A 14,567-nucleotide genomic window follows, 5' to 3' on the forward strand; every position below is an offset into this window, starting at 1 on the left:
GCATCCGTCCCCGGCCAGCGCCGTGCTCCCCGGGCCGGGCCCGCGCTCCCTTCCAGGGAAGGCGACCAAGGGAAACGCCGGGGAATGGAAATCCCATTCCCCGCGCAAGGACCTCCGGGCCAAGGCAAACAGTCCCCGGTGAATCATGCGGGTGTCTGCCACCGCGGCGAGCCTCCGGAGTCTCTGTCGGGGAACACTCTGAGGGAGGCGTGAAATAAATGGGCCAGGTAGAAGGGACTGTCGCTTCCCTGCTGTCACAGCAGCGGTGGACTCAGTACTGCAGGTGGAAAAAGCTGGCTGTGAGGTTTGTATCAGTACTTACGGTTTCATTGTGTATGAAGAAGAAAAAGTAGAATTCCCGCTTTGTTCCAAAGCAATTGCGATTTCTGTTTCCTGGGAAAAAAACAGCAGTGAAAAGCATTCCGAATGACAGAGGTAAGCCGTGCTTACTGTCACGTCCAACAAGGAAGGGATAAAATCGCTAAGCCAGTGCATCAGGTGCCAGCATGGTCTGAGGAGATTTGTACCCCCAAGTTGCTGGGATGGTGAGCAAACTTTGGAAATCAGCAGAGCTAATTTGGGTAAGTTTTCCAAGGCACAATTAATAGTCTGTGAGGCAGGTGTACAAAATCTAATCCCTAAGAAGAGTGGTGTAAATGATGAGCAAGTCTCCAACTGAAAGGGGATGGATTCACCCCATCGTTCATTCTGAGCCCTGGCTTCTGAACCTTGCCTATAGCTAAAGGAAAGCGAAAAATTAAAAAGGCACATGAACACTAATAGACATTATAACAAACCCAGCAAAACCAAGTGCAGAACAGTTCACCTGTTCTGTTTCATCCTTTGTAATGTAGCATAGGCCATGGTCCGTAATGCTCTGTCAGCACAGAATACAGAATCGGTACCCCTGAAGATGCCACTGTGCTGTGGCTTGAAGCACCAGTTGTGTTGCCAGGGAAAGACAAAAGGCAGGAAAGTGCTGTAGTGAGAAAATGATGTGAACGTGCAGGGGCTTGGCTTGGTGGCTTCGGTTCCAACTTATCCATAAGAAATCCCAGCACTAGCTCTTCCCAGAGCCCATGCAGCCTGCTGCTGTTGACAGGTTGAACACATGGCAGGTATCCCCACTGGAGATTGCAGGAAGGGGTATGATGGCAATGAGACAGCTTGATAAGGCGTCTATTTGCCTTATAAAAGACAACTTAGAAGATGGAAGGATTTTTATTTGACTTTATTAATCAACTTTGTTTTTTATTTACTACCATACCAGAAGTTCTGTGTGTTCCCCACATTACAGACTCTCAATGTCTCTTCACCTCTTCTCCTTCCTCAAGTGACGAGCTTCTGTCTTCCACAGTGTGACTTCTTTTCACATTGTGAGAGGTATTGTTCAGTCTGTCAATGTTTGGGAGAATGGGTAGAGGAAAGTTGGAGGATACTAAGTTAGATCAAGCTGGAGGCTTCTATCAAGCAGTGCTTTGATCTGCAGGCAATTATTAAGCTTCTTGAAGATTGCCAACTCGATACCAGAGGCTTTCTGAGTCTTCTTTTTCCTTTTCTGGCTTCTCTCAGTGCCTGGCAGGATAGTTTTCAGTCTGAAAGAAACTCCCAGTGATGTAGGCTGCTTTTGAACTGTCACAGGCAACCACATAATGTAAAAAACATAGTTCAGAAAGTACATTCTATCTTAAAAGCAGGTGCTTTAGTAAAACAGCAGTGAATTGGTTTTCCTCCTGTAGGAAGGACTGTTTCAGACCTTCCTACTACCGTTAGACACTTCCTACTAATTTCCAGCCTAAATGTATTTACAGACATTTTATACTTGTTTTCTAGTACCAATGTTATCTTTCAACCTAAACATCTCTTTTTCTTCTCCAAGGCCTGCTTAGCTAGTATATTCAGTGGCGGCAATAATTTTCTCTTTCAGCCTTCACTCGTTTCACTCAACAAGCAAGGTCTCGCTGTGTATGTCCTGAGCCGGTTCCTGTGGGTGCATGTGGCAGAACTGAACATGATACACCATCCAAGCTCTCACCAGAGCATTTCTATTTATTGAAAATACTTTTCCTGTTGTGGTCTAGGATTTCATTATCGTTTTCAGTGGCCTCACTGCTGTTAATGGCTGCTGGTCATCTTTGCGTTCAGTTTACGTGCGCAGCTGCACCTGTTTGCCAGTGGATAAATCCTACCTGATACACGATCTCTTGAAGTTCTTTCATTCTTAAGATCATTTGGTTCTTTCTAAATGAGGTCCTCCTTCTCGTGTACCATGCCTATTGGATCTCATATGTTTTATCAAAAAAAAAAAATAATCTACTTTTGCTGGCCAGTTTAAGGAATTAAAATGTTAACTAAGATTCTCAAAGTGATCTTTCAGTAATTGCAAATAACTTTTTCTCTAACTTTCCCCTTTGAATGCTCCCTCATGCTATTGCCAAGAGCTAGGTTCGTGAGCTAGGTCCATACTTAGCTCTCCTAGTTCCTATTTCAGTTAGTAATTTCCCCTGTAGCAATGCTTTCCTGAAGTGCACACAGCTTAGGTCTACTGCATTTCCTTTGCCTAAAAAAAGCAGGTTAGATGAGCACAGCCTCATGTTGGGAAACTAATCCTGTGTTTATCACTGATTTTGCAACATCTTTAATTATTCTTTGCTTCAAAATTTGTTTTGAAGTTCTTACTACTACACGGATCAGAATAAAAGCTAAGATGGCAGTTGAACAAATCAGGTTGTTCCAATTGCTTTTCATTGGGCACCATCTGACTCAATCCAGTTGTTAAGAAAACTTGGTGTGATGCCTGTGTTGTCATTTGGGATGGAAATTGTCTGCTCCCCTTGACATGTACATGTTTTAAGGTTCATGTCTCTCTTGCTTGTAGTTGCTGCTGCTTTTGCTTATTATCCTGCCTTTGTGTTGACTATAATAAAATACTTATAAATAGCAAAGTTTTTTGCATTGGGTAGGCAAGAAGAAGAAAGACGTTTATCAAAGGCCTAGGCAAAGGTTCTGTTAGTTTGTACTGCAAACAAGAAAATACTTAGAACTTAGTAAAAAAGGTTGAAATAAATACATAATAATGGTTGTTAGTTCAATAAAAAATCTGTGGCTTTTGCCAGTGGAGGAATTTACCTTTTTATTCATTGACATGCAAGATTTGAAATACCTATGAATAAGATCATGAAGCTATTACACAATTAAGTGTCTTTATTACTCTATTATTGTCTTTATTATTGATCAGAGAAATCAAACCATATTTTTTATATCACTTCAGAAGTTTGTATCCCACAGCCTTCTGATTGGAAATGTTGTAATGTAGTTGTAATATTAACTTATAGGCCTTTTAAGCCACACTGCACTGCAATTCATCAAGTACAGTTTCCAATGCATATGTAAATTGGAATCTATCAATGGAAGCACCAGCCTTAATTATATAATTAGAAGATATACCCTTTCCTGGGCCCAAGTGCTCACTGAAATGAAGCTGTCTCCACTGGTCAGCAGGTACTTGGTATCTTAAAAAACATACAATGCAAGTTCCTCCTAGTTACAGTGGGATATTCAAATTTCTACAGTAGCTTGAAAGTAAAACTGTATCAATATTTTCTTTCTCTACCATTCTTTCTAAATAAGAACGAGACAGATTTCTATTTTTTAGCTTAGATGGCTGTTGTGGTTAAAACTACTGTCATTTAAAGCAGGTATGTTACAGTTGGTCAGTAATTGTCAATTACTTTATGATTCTCCATTGACATCACTTAAAATCACTTAAATGAAAGAGAAGGGTATAGAGTCCAAGTCTATATCTAATCTGTTTTCCTCAAGAAATAGATTTATTTATTTAGTAAATTTTATTTATTTATTTAATAGTTAGATAACATGCTATATCTCATCATCTCCCCAAAAAACATTATCCTTTTGCTTTGTCTCCAAGCCCTTTCTACTTCAGGCATGCATATAACTTTTCTTTACTGTTTTTAGCATTTCTTCCGTAGCTAGCCACCTCCTTGACACTTAAAATTACTGTAATTTGTACATGGTACATTATATAGCCTCTAAAAAGAAATGGAGAGATTTTTTGAAAACCCATACTGTCTTCTTGCACGGACCCTTTCCGTTCAGCTGACACTTTCTGTAATTCCAGGAACATGCTGCTGGTTAAAAACAGACTCAGTAAAGATTTAAACACAGATGTAATGACAAAGTGTTTATTTGTCACTTGTGGTAAAAAGGACTCACCTGAGTGTTAGTGATGGACTGATGATACATGAATTGCACAGCAATGTTCACGGTTCACGGTTTGTGAACTTCATTACATAAACATAAAACCAGGGGAACTGAAACAGATCGAAGGGTTTGATGGAGTATGAATTTGTAAAGAGCTTGCACTTACTCTTCTCCCACACTTCTGTGTTGATTTTGTTGTGTTTTAGTTCCAGATGTTTGAGGATTAGGATCTTGGCTGGCTTTCTACTGAATTCTAGGATTGACTTCTTATACTTAAGGCGTCTGAAAAAGGCAAATAACTCACTGGTGCGCATGGCCAGAGTACACACAGCCTCAATTCAGCCCTTTCTGCTTTGCTGTTGCTGTCCTACTGCAGAGTTCCACCTTCCTGTGCCATGGGTGGCAGCTAAAGTCACCTGCAGTGGCTTAGAGAAATGGGCAGAAGGAAAAGGCTTTGCTTATTGAAGCTCAGATACTGCAATTAACAAAAGTTTTCCTACAGAAATTCTCTTAGAAACTCCATTTGGCTTTTCAGTATAATTTGGAAGAAGAAAATAAGAACTCTTGCAGCTGGTACCTGAAAAGCAAGTATTTACCTCTTATACAGGTTACATCCTTTCTTCATTTTCCTCAGAAGAATTGCGTGGTAGGTTATGATTACTGTCCATCCTGGGCAATGTTCACTGGGGAAAAAAACCCTGATCTATGATATCATCTGAGGTGGGACTCACTGAAGTTACATGCTGTTGATGAAATACGTACTGAATTCATCTGTGGACAGCACTCACCTATTTTAACTAGCTGAAAAATAGTCCCACGATTGCTACTCTGCTAAGTATATTCACAGGCTTTACTCTTGCTGTAACTTTCAATATGTGGACAGTAAATTGCATTTTCAGTGTTACCCTTAGTAATTTAAGCCATGCCATGCTTAAATTCAACTCTCCTTCAGAATCCAAGACTTTTTTCTCAGTTCTTGGGACAAAATTGAGATCACGTATACAAGAGCTGAACTTAGATGTTCCAACCTGATCCAGAAAGCATGCAAGTTGCTAGCTCTCAATCAGTCCTTGCACAATGAAAAACATGTTAAGCATAGTGATGTGTTTGAATTTTCACCCGTGTCTGGATCTTAAGCAAAATAATGAGGTTCTTTATGAATCTTTGGTAATGTCTGTGTTGTACTGTTGTGGTTTAAGCCCAGCTGGTAACTCAGAACCATGCATTCAGATTTCATCTGAACTACAACTTTGGCAGAATTTAGGCAGGCTGGCTCTTGACCTAACAGTGTTCATACAGAACTACGTAGATCAAAGATTATAAAAATGAAAATAACTGATGTATTTAAATTTTGGTGATTCAGATGCAAAGCAACCAAATGGTAGCCAATCCAGCCAGATTCCTGCGTGCTTTGTGGTATCATTTGCAGCAGAAACAACTGTCGACTGATCATTGCTGTGGTTCCTGACTTGAGCTTTACCCTGATTTAATCTTTAATGAAATTAGTTGATGATATTACTACTTTAAAAAGGAAGCAGACTGTCTCATAGTAGGTATCAACAAAAACATAGTATTTACTTACACATATATGCTGGTCTGCATTTTGAAAAAGTTAGTATAGAAAATATGATTAGTGAAACTTGCCTGCCTCTGAATGACCCAGCTGAAATACATTCCGTTAAAAGGCTATCAATCATGGTAATGTATATCAATTAATACAGAGAACTGTGGCTAGTATGAACTAGTTTGGTGGTGATTAAATGTTGCATATTGGATCTCTGCTCTTGGCTCTGGTACAGCTATGAGGGTGACTCCCAGTTAAATCTGGCTTGTGAACGAACCATCTTGAGAAGTTAACAGGAGGCACCAAAGCCTGCACTGAACTTAGATTTAAAGATTATTTATGTCTTCAAGTTAAACATGTGTTAAGAAGTTTTGGTGGTTTCTTAACAAAATAATCACCTTAAAAAATATTTGACTCCTGAAAATTTGGTCCTGCAACACTTAGGTTTGTGGCAGTGGAAAAATGGTGTGTCATGAAGTGCATACAGAAATGTAGATGTTAATTCCCTGTGTTGCCAACCCTTTTCCAACACCCATAAGACAAGAAGTCTGGTCCTTGCTGCCAATGCTGTGCAGAGGATGTTGGGAGCCAAGGAAGGGCAGCAGGTCTGCCCAGCTCTCCATGAGTCATTGTGCTGGTCACCCTGTGCTCCTTTTACTGAAGTTTTGTACTTACTTATACAGTGTCCTTAAGTCACCTCCTAAATCTGAGTTACTAAAGGCATTGCATTTCCTGAGTTTTTCGCTTGATGGCATGTTTTCCAACTCTCTAATGGTTCTTTCAGCTCTTTGCTAACCCATTCCAAGGTTTTTTTAAACTTTCTGCTTGAATTATTCACAGCTTTAAGGTATAGGCAAAATAGAATCATTTTCTCTTTTTTCCTTCATTGATGATTTATGCTTTCTTTAAAATCATGGATGAAGAATTTAAAGCACCATGGAGTCAAAACCCGATCCTTGCAGAGTTTATCTTGGAACACACTCACTCACTGAGTGTTCTTTGTTCACATACAGCAGAGGTTGATCAGCTGTTTTGCAATGTATTTAATATGTGCAGTGCTGTTGCTGTATCAGTCTAGTTCTCTAGTCAAAATACTGTGTTGTATCAGGTAAAGTGCCTAAGAAACGTCTATGTGTGTAATGTTTACTCTTCACCCTGTATTGCTTCGTTTCATAGCCGCTTTAAAAAAAGAAAACAGGATAGTTTGACAGAGTCTGTTTCCCCAAGCTGGCCTGTGTTCTATTTTCTGAGTAATGCACTGAATGACAGAATTATGGTAAACTGTAGGTAGGAAGTGACCTAAAAAAAATCCCCAAGGGTAGTGTTCAGCCTCTGTAGCTATAGCCTTTTATGACGAATCTTCTGTTATACCTGAAGTCTAAATATTTTAATTCAGGAGCTCTCCAAAACATGCTTTCTGAGTACCACCGCTGGTGGTTGGGAGCATTTGCCAATGTTTTGGCTCTGCACCAAACCACTGTGCTTTTAAAGACCAAAGAGGAAGAAAACTTTGAAAAAGAAGTTGTAGTGAAAGGACAAAGGATAAAAGGCTTCTTGAAAATACTACTGGATATAGTAGATATTGTAAATACAGAATATCTTAAATAATTTAACACGTTCCTAGTAATGTTAAAAAAAAGCCCTCAACCCTTCCTGCCCCCAGACATCTGGAAAATCCATCCAAATGTAAGATGGTATTTCACAGAAAGAATTGTCAGAGCAAAATTGCAGTAAAAGAAAAAGTATGAGGTGCCAAAGAACATCTGTAGTAACCTTGGTACAGTTTGTTAAACTTGGTTAGGTAGTAAAAGGACACTGCTAATACTGCCACTGAATTCAATTCAAAAGGAAAAGTTACACTCACAAAAAGATTAATAAACTTTTTTTCTTCAAAAGCAAGGAAGAATCAACTATCTACTTTGTTATCTGTGATAAGTATAATGAGGGAATGCTACTTAGAAACAAAAAAGTATCCAGAGAAAACATCATATGTTGGGTGTGTGTAGACATCACAAACATGATTGAGGATCACGTCTTGAAACATTCTCAGCTTGTGACTCTATCTGGTCTCATAATCCCTAAGGCAAAGCCCTATTTCCTCAAACATTCACCTCCTGCCTTTTCTCAGACACCTCCTTATGTAGCTCATCCTCAGGCTGCTTGTGTAAAATGAGCTGGTCCCAGCAAAACTGGAACTGTACTGCCCATGCAGCCTTTTGTACAAGGGCATAAGGCAGCTCTAGCTGGTAAATGTAGCTCACATCTAAATGCTGCTGCTGCACAGCAGCAATTATGGAAACATAGATTGTGTTGCTCAGTGCTAATAGGCACAGGATGCTTACAGACAAGGTTTTCTGAGCTTCAGTTTTTCACAGGGGGTCTGATTTTCTAGACCCCTGGAGTGTTTAGAATCATAGAATCAATTAAGTTGGAAAAGACCTTTAAGATCATCAAGTCCAACCTTTACCGAAGGACTGCCAAGTTCACCACTAAATATGTCACTGAGGGCCTCGTCTAAACTTTTTTTGAACACTTCCAGGGATGGTGAGTCCACCACTTCTCCAGACAGCCTGTTCCAATGCCTGATCAACCTCTCCGTGAAGACTTTTCCTAATATCCAATCTAAACCTCCCCTGGTGCAGCTTGAGGCCATTACCTTTTGTTCTATGACTTGTTACTTGGGAGAAGAGACCGACCCCCACCTCACTACATCTCCGTTCAGGAAGTTGTAGAGAGCAGTAATGTCCCCCCTGAGCCTTCTCTTCTCCAGGTTAAACAACCCCATTTCTTTCAGCTGTTCCTCATAAGACTTGTTCTCCAGACCCTTCACCAGCAACATTGCCCTACTTTGCAATCGTTCCAGCAAAAAAGTTTACAGTGTCTGTTCAGCATAATGATACTTTGCCTTTATTGTATTTTATTTGTTCAAACAATTGTATTGGAACTTCTTATCCAGGCTGAAAAATCGAATTGCAAGGAGGGAAAAAGCAACCAAAAGATAATGATGTATTATGTTGTGCTTTGGGCTTTTTAATGCTAATTCACAAGATTTAAAAGCACACAGAAAATACACCTTTGGAACAGAAACCAGCCAATTCCTAAGATGAAAATTTGGCCACAGATACGACAGATACCTAAATATCTATATTTAAAAGGAAAACATTTGCATTTAAAAAAGAAGCAAACATCAATATTTTTGGAGGAAAAAACCAAAGAAAAAAAACAACTAGTCTGGTTCATTAAAAGCATTTTGAACTTCTTTAGTTGCTTTTTCTTTACGAGAAGCACAAAGCAGGACCACACAATTACAGGAAATTTAAGCTGGCCTATGCAACTGATAAAGCTAATTTCATCCTTGGCTCTAATGCAGTGAAGGAAATGAAACTTATTCCAATTTTCTAACAATTTGATGGGGAGAAGCCTTTATGAACTCACAAAAGATAAATATTTGTAACTAATTGGCAGCTCTTGCCTTTGTTCCTTTACTTTCATTGCCCTTGCTGTCCTCAAATGAGTGCATCTGATACTGGCAAGAATGACAGCATTCAAATAAATACTACCAGTCTTTCAGAGTGTCCCACCAATTTATTGTTGCTGCCAGATAGGCAGTTTTAAACAGGTATATTGATGGTGCACAAAATATAACTATAAAAGTAATTGTCTGTCCAGCCACCTTTTTTCCATAAGAGACAGGAGGCCTGTTTGTGCTTGCCTCTGGCCCAGAGAGGAGCCTGAAAGATCTACCATCCGTAGAGTGTATCTATCTGTCTTATTAGGATAGTATCTGTATTTTTACAAACACCTTGCCCATCCTGACACTGAATGTGCTCAAAAGATTTGATGCTAAATGTCTACCAGTGTTGGACCTCTGTCCCTCATTGCATCCTAATTGCAAAGATGCAGTTAAGGGACCTGTAATTGAGCATATTGGAGGGTGAAACAGTTTCAAAATTACAGGTGATCAACTTCCCAGAGTTTCTGACGATGAAGTAGAAGGCATCTCAAAAAAAAATCTCCCAACCCCTCCAAACCCCAGAGACATTTGGATACTTGGGCAAAGTTTATATGAAAATAGAAACCTGTTTGATAGTATTATTAGCAGGATGCACTTAGTAACTGTAATGGAGTGCAAGTTCCAGGCTAAAAGCTCATCCCTGCTATTGCTGACAATATTGACCTCAAAGAGCAAACAGAAGTTCTCTGAAAGGGCTGCAGAGACTCTGCCGTGACTCCCTTTCTCAGAGTAGCTTCACAGCTCTTGTGTCTTTGCTGGCTTGCAAGCTTCTCCTGTAAGCCAAGTAGCCAGCCCTGCTCCGTGCCTGATTCATCTCCTTGCTGTTTATTCACCCTTTCAAACAACCCTGTGTCCTCCACTCCCACTAATTAGTTAAGTCCAGTTCTGGCTACAGAAGATGAATCTTTCATGACTTTCTGAAAACCCTCCTGTTAGAAAGGTTTGAAAAATCTTAAAGAAAAAAAGTTCTACATTAAAATAAACTACTGTTGTAGCTTGTTGTCTAGGAGAGAGTTGTAGAACTGCCTTTTTGCTCTGAAATAACTTTGTATCTGCTCGCTGGGTGACAATGAGGTTTTCACTACTGTTGCTTCAGTATCCTAGTCTGCTGGAGGTAGACACAGGCTGCAGGCAGAAGGTCACAGATGTGGCTTTCACGCACTGAAAAACTGGCCACGTTGCAGAACTGTTTTGGGTCAAATCCATGGGTGTGGAGACATCACTTACAAATACCAGAGTCCTTCTCTGAAAGAACTCTAATCCTGATGTATCAGAGCCAAGCCTCCCTTTAGATAACTATGGCTGCTGTTTTGGATTTCTCAGAGCTGTGAACCGAGATAGTGCTGGAACATCTTCATATCACAGGCACTGAAATTTTGCAAGAAATGCTTTTTGATGGTACCTTGACTGCAATTTCTGCAGCTAATAGAGACATGTAAATGGGAAGGATATAATTTAGCTCCAGAGAAACAGCCTCTAAGGAAAGCAGCCTCTAATGAGAGTAGCCTCTAAGGAGAAGATCTCTAAAGAGAGCAGCCTCTAAGGATATAACAGCTCCAGAGAAGCAGCTCAGTCTTCTGTCAGACTAGACAGTGTGGCAGGAAGTTTACCAATATTCCTTCAGGTTTAAAAAAATACATCTGTAGATGTCTTTGCTTTACAAGTGAGACCGAGGTATCATCCACTCCAACAATAAAAGTCTGAAACAGAGCTGGTGTAGCAACTAATATAACAGGTTACGGGAGCAATTATATCTCCTCCTGACCATAGCAGAGGAGAAAGAGAGCCCATAAGCCAACCAGGTTTGTAGCAGCGAACCCTGTCAATGCAATGACATCTGTCTCTCTGTGCTGTTTAAAAGACATACATGAACGTTGCCCTCCCATGCTCTGTCTCTGTTGCCACTCTTCTCTCCATTCTTCCCTTACCAGTAGTCAAGTCTTCCACCTTGCATATTCTAAGCATCAGTGTGCAGACTTGTGGATATTACCAAAAATTTGTTACTGTCTGTGATGTCCCTCTAGTTGCTGTACTTTGGCCAACAGGCCCCACAGGAATGCCCTATTTTGAAAGCACAGAATTTTGAATTTGTTTCAGACTAGTTGTTGTTCTTCCTGCTTCCTTGCCAAGCTTTTCTCTGGCCACAAATCGATCTGATATGGCCTTTGGTAACATATCAAGTCTGGATTGTTTTTACCAAATGGAGGTTTTCCCAAAGAAGTACAGACAGGCTGACACCTAAAATAATGTTTTAGAAAATTGAATATACTTAAAAGCATGAGTGCCACAATGCTGGGTTGCCACTCCTGATTCGCCTTTGCTTTCTCCAGTGTGATGCATGGATGAGTGTACAACCAGGGAAAGTTGCATCGTTGTATCAGGAATAAGAGCATCAGGCACAGATTTGTGTCTTAGCATGTGTAAGATTTGTGAAGCCTGCACCGCCTTGTAACAGATACTTCAAAAATTCAGAATATTTCAGCAAAGATTTACTGATATTTTTGGTACTATCAAGGTTTAGGTTCCAAATTGCTGGGTTTTCCCCTATATTTATGATGTTCCATGTCAACAGACCTTGAAAATATTTTCTTTCCACTCTTAAGTTACTAGAAATTATTAATGATAGATTTCTGTATCAGAGTTTAAGATAAGAAAACAGGAGAGAATTTGATAAGCACGTGTTCCTAGTATCTGGGAGAAAGGAAAAAATCCAAAGAATATTGAAAAAAACACTCTTAGGAGCAAGCAGTTCCCAAAGCACGGAAACTTAAGAAGCCAAGTTTTTAATGGGTTTCAGTATCACAGATGACTGACTATTAAAAATGAATTACAGAAAAAGCTGTGGTGTGAATTTCACAGCATTAGACATGGAAAATTAATTCAACAACTGAGGATAAAAACCCTTCAGCTGGAGTTCGTGTCTCTTCATGTAACCCAGAGAACCTAGTTTTAATTTGGAAGTGAGGGAACTCATCTCCCATATGGGTCCTCTGTACAGCTGAACTTATATTACTTTATCTGCTCCCTCCTACCTGTCATCAGCTCCCTCAGCTGTCTACCTACAATATGTGCAGGGAGGTCATGGTTTGGTACCATAACCTGCCTGTGCTCTTTAACTCAAATTGGACAAAATCCAAAAGGTATTAGGAGTACTGGCAGGACACATATACTTGCACTTACGCACGTATGGTATGTGTGAAGTCTTGATTTTTTAGTAAGACAAGCTAAAACCTACGTAAATTTCATGTGAATTAGCACAACATTATCCCTATAATGATGTGGAGAAAAAGAAGCCCCAGCTTTCTGTGTAGTTCACTATAGACCTGTTCTGTCACACACTTCATCAGCCCTGGAAAACTGCCTGCAGTTCTGGTCAGTGAGCTAGAAGCTTGAATTATCTCTTGTTTTCATTGTACAATAAATTATAAAACTTACTGATCTATTCTCCATTTATACAGAATGGAGGGAAAGCTGGTGAATGGACTGGTGAGTAGACTGAAAAACTGTTGTTTAGGTCATTTACAGAGAAAATCCTGCCATGTCAGATTGATTGATTGGACAGGAATTTGTATATGTTTGTGCTTGGAAGACCAGCAAAGTGATTTCCATAGTTTTGAGGAAACACCCTTTTATTGTAGAGAAGTTTGTATACACAGATGCAATGTATTTACAACTGGCTTTTCTCAAACAGATGACTGTTTAAAATCCTTCACAAATCTGTCAAGAATGAATGAAAATGAAGCTCAGAAGCCCAGCCAGCCAGCCCAACCCCCAAATTCAGATTCATTCCCAAAGAGAACTGTAATGAGATAATAATACATGGAGTTGTTCTGAAGGAAGCAATAGGACTGTGTCATCAATGGGTGGACTTCAGGATTGGTGCAGTCAAAAGCATTGCTTAGTTTGATCTCAGAGCAGATGAACCCCAAAGTAAAATTCCAATAAGCAGATGGGGATCTGCATTTTGCAGGAATGTGGAAGAGGCAGGCAGGAGGAGTCTGGCCCTTCCTTCCCTGGCCTCTGCAAGGACAGGTCACAGTTGCAATCTCCATGAAAAGAAGTTGTTGGTCCTGTGTTTCCCTGGAAAGATCTTTTTCCAGAAAAAGGCAGGAAAAGCTGCATTCTTGTTCAGTCTGAACGATGGAGTCAGTGCACTGAGGGCAAGAACGGGCGTCCTCCTTAGGGAGGGTGTAGACTCATGCCAGCCAGCCACAGAAGAGACAGCACCGAGGTTTCTTCTGGTGCTCTTCCACACTGTGGCTCAGCTCTGCACTGCCCTTTACCTGGGGTGGTGTGCACTGGCATCAGTCTAGCTTCAGCCTGTTCAATCACCCCAAATGCAGAGGACACAACACAGGGGGAAATGAAGAGAGGTAGAGACACACATTATATTCCCTTTCCCTGTTCCTTTTCAGTTAAAAGTAGAACCTTCATCAACAACAAAAAGTTATATGTGCAGGAGGCACTTCTCCGGGGAATAAATAAATACCTTACACAAGCATTCATGGATGGATGAGTCCCATGGGAAAGATTCCCAGCACAACCAGTTCAGTCATAAAAGGAATCTAAAATCCCCATGCTGATGTCTATGAGAACACGCAAAACATTTCTGTTGATACTCAAGGAAGTTACATGCATAAATTTCCCATAGGTTGGGAACATATATCTTAGAATCTGCATAATTTAGTTCACACTCAGCAGAATACTGTGATATTTACAGGCACATTCCAACGGAAAAACGTTTGCATATCGAGTGCGAAAGTTGCGGCTTTGTCACCTAACCACGGGACGTTAAAAGCAGGGATTTTGTGACCTCAAAATATTATTTGTGAGGTTGGTGGGAAGGAAAAAGGTGTATAGGCAGGAAAAGAAACTTACCAAGAGTTGGTAAGAACTCTTTTTGTTTTTTTAAGTGTTAAAATGGTTGTAGGCTGGGACAAAGTGAGTCCATGTAGACCACAGGTTCTGGCTTGTTACACATCACAGAGTGCTTTGTCTACTCTTATTTCCCATACTTATTCTTCCCAATTAAATTTGTTTCACATTAGCCAGGTTGATGAGCATAGCGCGTAAGACTCATTCTTCTTCTTGTAATCATCATCCTTTATAGCATAACAACTTAATAAATCCCTGCAGAACAGGAATGAAGTGGAATGTCATCTTTTTGGACTTGGTCTGTATTCTGAAGGTGAAAGTGGGCATCTGAGAAGCATATTTGTAACACTTTGGAAGGTTCACAAATAAAAAAAAATGTAAGTTACACTC

This window comes from Nestor notabilis, unplaced genomic scaffold (genome assembly GCF_000696875.1).
Source record: "Nestor notabilis isolate BGI_N333 unplaced genomic scaffold, ASM69687v1 scaffold25640, whole genome shotgun sequence".
Taxonomy (NCBI): domain Eukaryota; kingdom Metazoa; phylum Chordata; class Aves; order Psittaciformes; family Psittacidae; genus Nestor; species Nestor notabilis.